Here is a 10,340-nt window from a genome sequence, read left to right as displayed (position 1 = left end):
TGACAACATTAATGTTTTGACTATACAAATTTTCCCCATTATACTTAGGTTTCTTTTCGACCATGTTGCTATTAATGAATTTACTTTATGTAGTTTAGGTTCCCAGTTGTCTTCTAGGTTGGAGGCTGGGACAGAGTTGTTGAAATGAATTCCTAAGATTTTGATTTGTTTTTTCCAAATAATATTACATGGTCGGTCAGCAGAAAATTTATTTGTACCAAGCCACATTGCTTCTGTCTTTTGATCATTCATTGCTAACCCTGAAAATTTTGAAAACTGAGTTATAAGATGTAATGCGTTTCTTAGGTCTTTCTCATCCTGTAGGAAGAAACTAATGTCGTCAGCATACATAAGTCGTTTAAGAATGTCACCATGTCTATCAGAATTCCTTGGCAGTTTAACCCCTCTAACATCTTGATCTGCACGGATTTTGATTGCTAACACTTCGAGAGCCAGAACAAAGGCTAATGGCGAAAATGGACATCCTTGTCTTATTCCAGCATCACATGGGAATGGACTCGAGATCCATCCCATGTAATTAATACTACTCTCTGTATTTTTTGTTAAAGCATTGACCCACCTAATAAAATAATTACCAAATCCGAACTTTTGGAACGCCCAGAGCATATATTCTTTAGAAATCGTGTCAAAAGCAGCTCTGTAATCTAGCGCCATTAAAATACCTGGTTGATTACTGTTATTCATATATTCCATGACGTCATCGATCATTCTAATAACAGTGCTGGAATTTCTTTTTTTTAAAAACCCAACTTGATCTTCACTTATTAAGTAATTGATGACTTGATTTAATCTGTTTGCAAGGCATTTCGCTAATAGTTTATAGTCGGTGTTTGTTACAGATATAGGACGCCAGTTATTTAGGTGCTCTCGTTTCAACCCCTTTCCTTTGTGTATCAGTGTGATTGCTGCTCGCTTCTGGGATACAGATAGTTCCCCTTTTTCAAAGGCTGACCAAAAAGAGGATAATAACATTTTGTTTATATTACTCCAAAAGAATTTTATGAAATTGGTTGTTATTCCATCCAATCCTGGAAAAGAATTACTTCGCATTCCCTTAAGTGCAATAAGGAGTTCTTTTTCTGTAATTTCTTGATCAATACTGCCCTTTTGCTCCTCTGATAATTTTGGAATGTCAGTATTTTTTAAAAATTCGTCCCCAAGAAAGTTATTAAAATTGGTGTTTTTAGTGTATCTGTTAGTAAAGAAGCGGGTTTGTTCCTTTAATATTTCAGACTGACTTGTAATAAATTCATTCTCTGTTATTTCTATTCTATCTAGTATCTTATTTTTTGCGTGAGCTTTCTCTAAGTTTAGGAAATAACGCGTGTTTTTCTCACCCTCCTCAATGAATTTTATCCTAGATCTAATTTGTGCCCCTTTAGCTTCTTGTATTGTAAATAATTCTAACTCCTGCTTGATGTGCTCTCGCTTAGTCACCAATCTGGCGTTACTGGGGTCCAGAGCCAAAAGTCTGTCTGTTTCATTTAACTGCTGTTGTAAAATGGTGTGTTTGTTTATACTGAGAGTTTTCTTTTCTCTACTCGTTTTGTTGGTTAACTTTTTAACTTTTTAATTTTTAACTTTTTAATTATATAATTGTGTGTCTTTGCGTCCCAAGGACAGATTGTAAGAAAAGGCGTAGCCTTAAATCTTAATCCTTGTTAAATAAATAAAGTTCAATTAAAGTTCTCTCTCTCTCTTTCTCTCTCGCTCTCTCTCTCTCTCTCTCTCTCTCTCTCTCTCTCTCTCTCTCTCTCTCTCTCTCTCTCTCTCTCTCTCTCTCTCTCTCTCTCGCTCAGTGAAGGTGACAACAGACAAAAGGTTATTGCAATAGCAGTATCTATCTTTCAGGCCCGGAATGATGTAGCGATCAGTGTTTGCCCACTACTCCTACACTGTTGCCAGAAAAGGTCACTGCCAGCTGACCTCACCAAGTGGTCTTTGCGCTAGGGAGAAATTCCACTCAGGCAAGAAAAAGTAGAATTATGGATAAGAATGACAGCATCGAAGGAAAAAGAGAAATAAATGAGCATCTCTGACAGATCACGTGTCATCGGCCAGTGACGTCACTGGTCCCACCAGACCTTCCCATTATGATGTAGGTCACCCATAGTTTTTACATGTAGTCAAGTTTTGACTAAATGTTTTAACATAGAGGGGGAATCGAGACGAGGGTCGTGGTGTATGTGTGTGTGTGTGTGTGTGTGTGTGTGTGTGTGTGTGTGTGTGTGTGTGTGTGTGTGTGTGTGTGTGTGTGTGTGTGTGTGTGTCTGTCTGTCTGTCTGTGCGTGTGTGTGTGTAGAGCGATTCAGAGTAAACTACTGGACCGATCTTTATGAAATTTGACATGAGAGTTCCTGGGTATGATATCCCCAGACGTTTTTTTCATTTTTTCGATAAATGTCTTTTATGACGTCATATCCGACTTTTTGTAAAATTTGAGGCGGCACTGTCACACCCTCAATTTTCAATCAAATTGATTGAAATTTTGGCCAAGCAATCTTCGACGAAGGCCGGACTTCGGTATTGCATTTAAGCATGGAGGCTTAAAAATTAATTAATGACTTTGGTCATTAAAAATCTGAAAATTGTAATTATAAAACGATCCAAAATTACTTTTATTGTATTCTTCATCATGTTCTGATTCCAAAAACATATAAGTATGTTATATTCGGATTAAAAACAAGCTCTGAAAATTAAAAATATAACAATTATGATTAACATTAAATTTCCGAAATCGTTTTAAAAACTATTTCATCTTATTTCTTGTCGGTTCCTGATTCCAAAAACATATAGATATGATATGTTTGGATAAGAAACACGCTCAGAAAGTTAAAACGAAGAGAGGTACAGTAAAGCGTGCTATGAAGCACAGCGCAACCGCTACCGCGCCAAACAGGCTCGTCACTTTCACTGCCTTTTGCACTAGCGGCGGACTACGTTCAGTTTCATTCTGTGAGTTCCACAGCTTGACTAAATGTAGTTATTTCGCCTTACGCGACTTGTTTCTTCCTTCTCCAGCAAAGATCATTTGACAGGAGAGTGGATTGTCGTGCTTGTCTCTAGATAAAAGTGTTGTGACGTCATTAGATGCCTAATTCAGTTTGAAGCCTGCACTTGTTGAAAGGGATGTGCACGGGGGATGATATTGGACCCACAATGCAGCACGAATGGAAGGATGTTGGAGACCAGGAATGAAAGACGGGGAAGGGTGCAGATGGTGCGGGCGGGGGGGGGGGGGGGGGGGGGGGGAGTGTCACAATGATGTAAGATATATAGATACCCTTTCTCTCTCTCAGATTTTACCCCCCCCCCCCCCTACTCTTCCCCAACCTCTTTTTCGCTTTCTTTTAATCACCTTAAAACCTCTTACCATTGCCCCCCCCCCCCCCCCCCTTCCCCTACTCTTCCCCAACCTCTTTTTCGCTTTCTTTTAATCGCCTCAAAACCTCTTACCATTGCCCCCCCCCCCCCCTCCCCTTCTCCCGGCTCTCGATTCCCCGCTCCGCCCCCGATCATTATTTTCCGCCGTTCTCTAACCCTTTTAGCCAGATTAGAGCGAAATGCTTTTGTTTTGTTTTGGCTGCAAGGCTGACGTGTGATTGCGCCGAGCATTGTGATGGACCGACCGCACTCAATACTTTTTTCTCGTCGGCGGAATTTACGTCCAGTATTCATTGACAAAGAGTAAGCCTTTTGTTTCGGAATTATTTGTTATTCTGATGAGGAGAAAGCAGAAGTATTTAATACATTTTTTGTTAACCAATCCTGTGTTGATGATGAAGATGATCATCTTCCAAGAGCACTCAAGATCCGCTCCTCCACTTATCATTACTACTGACATGGTTTCTGGAATTATTAAATCCCTTGACCAAAACAAGGCAGATTGTCCCGATTTTGTTCATAACAAGATTCTTAAAGCAGCCGTAGACGTTGTCTCTGATCCACTTTAAAAACTGTTTTGTAGATCATTAGCCGAAGGTAGATTTCCAAAGGCTTGGAAAGTGGCACATGTTACCCCAGTTTACAAGAAAGGCGAGAAATCATTATGCACAAATTATCGCCCAATATCCATATTAAGCTGTATCGGTAAAGTAATGGAAACATTTATTCAAACTCATAATTATGTTTACGTATTTGACAGATCATAATTTATTGACAGCATCTCAGTCCGGCTTTATTCCAGGTGACTCAACTGTTTTTCAACTTCTTGGTATATATGACGATTTGTGTCAATCTTTGGACAAGCAATGTACATCACAAATAATATTTTTGTTATATTTCCAAAGCGTTCGATAGAGTATGGCATCGTGGTCTGATTTATAAATTATACGCAATAGGTGTAAGAGATATTTTATTAGAATGGATTAAAGATTATTTGTCTGATAGAACTCAAGCTGTAGTTATAAAAGGTTGCATGTCAAATTACCGCTGTGTTCATTCTGGTGTCCCTCAAGGGTCAGTCTTGGGACCACTTCTGTTTTTTGTTTATATTAATGACATTGTTATTGATATTAAATCAATAATTAAACTATTTGCCGACGACACGAGTATGTACGTGTCCCTCGATAATACACTTGAACGCACTGAAATTTTGAATTCTGATGTACAACAGATAATGCAATGGGCAAAAAATTGGAAAGTTAACTTTAATCAGTCTAAAACTGAATTATTGACTGTCTCTACTAGGAGACAACAGGAAACATTGCCGCTAAAATTTGACGAAGAGATATTAATTGAAACCACTGTTCATAAACATTTGGGCGTGTATCTGCAAAACGACTGTAAATGGAATCATCATGTACACTCTATAGTTGTTCAAGCTCGTATTTTAGTTGCATGTTTGCGTTCGTATAAATACCGACTCAGTCGCAAGGCACTAGAAATTATGTATAAGGCTTTTATTCTTCCTCATTTTGACTATGCAGATGTTATATGGGATAATTGCAATGGAATGTTGGAAGCTGAACTTGAAAAAATGCACCTAGATGCTATTAGAACTATTATTGGAGCTGTTCGTGGCACAAGCCACAGTGACAACTTTACAATGAGTCAGGTTTTACAACACTGCAAGAACGGCGCAGAAGACATAAATTGATCGTTTATTTTAAATTAGTTAATGGTCTAGCGCCAGTGTATTTACTTGATTACTTACCATCTCTCATTTCAGCAGTAAATCCGTACCACCGACGCAAGCCATATGATAGGCAAATGTTTCGATGTAGAACTGAATTATATAAGCATTCCTTTTTTCCTTCTGCAACATCTCTAGGGAATGAATTACCTGATCATATAAAACAAACGAATTCAATTGGTTGTTTTAAAAGATTTGTGTCCAGAGATGACCCTCTAATTCCCCCGTATGTCTACTCTAAAGTTCAAAAAGCAGAAATCATTCACTGTAAATTAAGATAAGAGATCAGTGATTTAAATGCAGCGCAGATATACCGAGCAACAAAAGAAACGCCAAAAAATTCGTCATTGTTTGATTGACAAAATCTCCAACAATTATAGAGTTAGAATTATTAAACCACAAAAGTTTGATGAAGGCATGTTTGACCTTGCTTTTGTGTGATTATTTTGATGCTGTGACTGTTTTAACACACGGGACAAGCAGGTTTAACGTTAAACACAAAATGCGCGCTCGCAGCACGTGCAAGTGGAGCAGGCGAAATCTGATGTGTGAGATGTGTTCACTAATGCATTAGCAACCAAAAGAGATCATGGCACGCTTGCTGCCAGTCTCACTTTTGAAACAGCCAGGATGCCAAGATTGACACCACCAAAACGCCAGGTCGACTTAAAGCTGGGGATGATCCAGAAGCGCTGGCATGTGCTTTAAACGTGCATATGTCAACAGTCTATCACCTTCAGCAATGTTCTGTTGACATTGGAAGCACTGCAGTCATGCAACGCGGTGGATTTTTCGCATTACCCCAAAAAGACCGTGCAAGATCGCAATTTCCTGCCACAACGTCTTCGAGATCGATTCAATACACCGCCGTCAATGCGCTTTTCACGGTGTAACAGGCAATGATTGTAGGAGGGATCAGTCAAACACAAACCCTGCACGCTTCCTGTAGGGCCTCCTGTTCCACAGCGCCCAACACTCCCCACAGCGCCCAACACTCCCCACAGCGCCCAACACTCCCCACAGCGCCCAACACTCCCCACAGCGCCCAACACTCCCCAAGTCCAACACTCCAGCCCAACACTCCCCAGCCCAACACTCCCCAGCCTGCTCTAGCCAGACGTTAGGCCTGAATGGAAATGCCAGCAACCAAGACGGTGGTGTTAGGTTGGACTCAAAATACCGTTAACCCCCTTTTTTACCCCCCACTTTAAGACTTCCTCCCCTTTCGTGACCTGAGTTTTTTGGATTTCCTATTCATATCGTGTGTAAGTGGATCCCCATTATAAGACTAGCTTCCTCCTTTTAAGACTTGATTTTCCCAGATTGTTGGAGGTCGTACAAGGTCGTACAAGGTCGAACAAGGTCGTACAAGGTCGTACAAGGTCGTACAAGGGGGGTTCCACTGTACCGCCCCCTGTTCGCTCCACTTGTCTCTTGTCGTCGCCTCTCTTTCCCTAACGCCATGGCTGTGGCTTCGATCTGGGCGGTGTTCAATTAATTCCCAAACCGTCGTGTCGCCGCCCCGTCCCTCCCTCCCCGGATGGGATGGAAACTCTAGTATTTCTGCAGTCTCGGACGTCAGGACTCGGCCACGAGATCTGAACGAGATGCCGTGCTGGATTAGTCTCGGTTGCCTGAGACTGTTCACGTTTCTATTGCCGTAAATTCTCGTCTACCATGAGAAGGGTATGGGTTTTCTCAGGGCTTCTTTGGACTGCATGGAATGATTGAGCGGCACTGAGTCAGAGAAGGTCACCTTCCTATGGCAGCGGCCATCAAAAAGTAACTGATCTCGTGAGAACGATAACAAACGAGTCATGTCACCTCTTCCAAGGCTTCCCAGTAGATGCCCGCTCCTGCGGCCATCAATAACAGGTTAGCATTGCAGTGGACACGGCTATCAATAACAGGTTAGCATTGCAGTGGACACGCCATCAATAACAGGTTAGCATTGCAGTGGATACGGCCATCAATAACAGGTTAGCATTGCAGTGGATACGGCCATCAATAACAGGTTAGCATTGCAGTGGACACGGCCATCAATAACAGGTTAGCATTGCAGTGGATACGGCCATCAATAACAGGTTAGCATTGCAGTGGGCACGCCATCAATAACAGGTTAGCATTGCAGTGGACACGGCATCAATAACAGGTTAGCATTGCAGTGGACACGGCATCAATAACAGGTTAGCATTGCAGTGGACACGGCCATCAATAACAGGTTAGCATTGCAGTGGACCCGCCATCAATAACAGGTTAGCATTGCAGTGGATACGCCCATCAATAACAGGTTAGCATTGCAGTGGATACGGCCATCAATAGCAGGTTAGCATTGCAGTGGACACGGCCATCAATAACAGGTTAGCATTGCAGTGGATACGGCCATCAATAACAGGTTAGCATTGCAGTGGATACGGCCATCAATAACAGGTTAGCATTGCCGTGGATACGGCATAACAAAGAGAACGAGGGAAGAATGCAAACTAGATGTTTAGCTGAGTGAGGCAAATTGACTTTGGAAGTGGAATGATGATTATTTGTAATGCTCCACGTAGTACCTCCCTCCCCCGCCTCTGTCTCTGTCTCTCTGCCTCTGTCTCTGTCTCTGTCTCTGTCTCTGTCTCTGTCTCTCTCTCTCTCTCTCTCTCTCTCTCTCTCTCTCTCTCTCTCTCTCTCTCTCTCTCTGCCCCCTTAGTCTTCCCTCCATCCACCCTCTCGTCTCAAGAACCCCCCCCCCCCCCATATCCCCACCCTGCGACCTCCCCATCATCATATCCACAATGTTTAACTCTGACCCTCTAATCCCCATGTCCCGGCAGTATGTGAGTAGAGCTGAGTGTGTGCGAGTCTTGCACTAAATCAGCCTCCCTGTGTAGCTGTTACGTCAAGATGTAGCGAGCTGAGAGTTTCCGAGTTTTGCTAATTAACCAGCCTCCCTTGTGCGTCAAGATGTGCACGACGTGATCAACTCTCTTCTCTCACTCAAGTATTATGTTTCTGTTTTCTCATTTCTAGAGATTTATTTGTGGAGTATATTTCCCAGCTGTCCCCCGTTTTAATCTTCGTCTGTGAATTGATATTGGTGTCGATAACTTAAAGTGACTAGAACCGATTGAAACGATCTGCATGTTATCTACCTACATAGAGGAATGACAGATTCCTTGATAGAAAGCGTTGTGTTCTAGCGGCCACCTCAAACCCCTGTACATCTCACTGACTGATCAGTTTTAACGTCCTCTTAGGACCATGCCACTGGCCTATCTTGGGACAGGTAGGGTTAATATGCAATGTACATCTCACTGACTGACTGATCAGTTTTAACGTCCTCTTAGGACCATGCCACTGGCCTATCTTGGGACAGGTAGAGTTAATATGCTATGTACATCTCACTGACTGACTGATCAGTTTTAGCGTCCTCTTAGGACCATGCCACTGGCCTATCTTGGGACAGGTAGGGTTAATATGTCACTGACTGACTGATCAGTTTTAACGTCCGCTTAGGACCATGCCACTGGCCTATCTTGGGACAGGTAGAGTTAATATGCTATGTACATCTCACTGACTGACTGATCAGTTTTAGCGTCCTCTTAGGACCATGCCATTGGCCTATCTTGAGACAAGTAGGGTTATGCTATGTACATCTCATTGTGCAAACTGACCACAGCACGCGTTGTACTGATGAAGAGAATGTGTGATTGTTTGAAACATTTAAGTGTGTTTGACGGAACTACAGGGGCATCGTGTCGATTGACGTTTCAACATGATGAACATGACGGCCATTTGAGCACTAGAGCCTGGTGACACTCTCCTCTTCTCGTGCTATGTGGGCCTTTAAATAACGGCTGTTTGTCACACAGTCTCCCCCCTCCCCGCTCCCCCCTCCCCCCTCGCCTATCTAGGTATAGAGGAAAATAATGTTAAATACGGAGCGAAGAGGGAAACACAGAATTACAAAGGCTAAAAGTATATTGAAGAATATCGATTACCACTAAACTGCGCAGAGAAAAACTGTTGTCTTTGTTTGAGCTGAAAGGGAAACTGTTGTCTGTGTTTGAGTTGAAAGGGAAACTGTTGTCTGTGTTTGAGCTGAAAGGGAAACTGTTGTCTGTGTTTGAGCTGAAAGGGAAACTGTTGTCTGTGTTTGAGCTGAAAGGGAAACTGTTGTCTTTGTTTGAGTTGAAAGGGAAACTGTTGTCTGTGTTTGAGTTGAAAGGGAAACTGTTGTCTGTGTTTGAGCTGAAAGGGAAACTGTTGTCTTTGTTTGAGTTGAAAGGGAAACTTGTCTTTGTTTGAGCCGAAAGGGGGTTGGTTTCCATCACGATATATTTCAACTTTGCTTTTTCTGTTTGACGCATATCCCCTACCGATATCAATCCTTTTATCTTGGACTCATCATTTTGCATGTAGTAGACAGGTGTCCGTTACTGGCTGTATCATCCTCTTTGTCATTTGATGACGCTCATTGCGTCCGGCTGTCATCCTTTCTCGCCAGTGACGAGACTTGGGGGCCGAGACTAATAACTAGACGTCAGTCATCCCGGATTGCTTTCAGCTCACCGAGACAAGAAAGATGGCGTGGGTCACTGCTTATTGCTTTTAGCGTGTCTGTTTGATGTTTCCGGTCGTGACTTTCCATTAGTCTATCCCATAAGTCCCCATATGTTGACGCCTCTTCGTTTAATCTCCTTTAACTGTCCAACTTAGGGTTTTGTTTGCAGTAGATGTTTACTAGACTGACTGACTGACTGTGGGGGTTTAACGTCCTCTGAGGTAACTTGGACCTATTTGGGACATGATTGTTTATACGCTGTTAAGGTTTACTATAGTACAGTAGGGCTTGTCAATCCCCGTTTTGCTTCCTTGCAACCGACGGGCCCTCAGTTTCTCCGTCGTAATTTGTGCTAGGCGGATTTTAAAAGACTGAGAAGGCACCCGGACAATGATCCTTTTTGTCGTACCCATATATTACCATTAGCACGTCTCTCCCTATCAAACGATGTGTGACATCTAATTACGTAGTCTTAAGATGCAAACTTAAAATTCATACCCAGCACCCTTCGTCGCTCCCCCCCCCCCCTCCCTTGTACATCTCTCTCAAAATGTAAGCTGCTCGACATCTCCCTCCCCCCACCTCTTCCCCTCTGACGCCCCCACCCCCGTCTCCGTCCTCAATAGCAGACCTTTC

Source organism: Littorina saxatilis, linkage group LG4, assembly GCF_037325665.1.
Source record: "Littorina saxatilis isolate snail1 linkage group LG4, US_GU_Lsax_2.0, whole genome shotgun sequence".
Classification (NCBI taxonomy): domain Eukaryota; kingdom Metazoa; phylum Mollusca; class Gastropoda; order Littorinimorpha; family Littorinidae; genus Littorina; species Littorina saxatilis.
The sequence above is the reverse complement of the archived record's forward strand: the minus strand, read 5'-3'. Positions refer to the sequence as shown.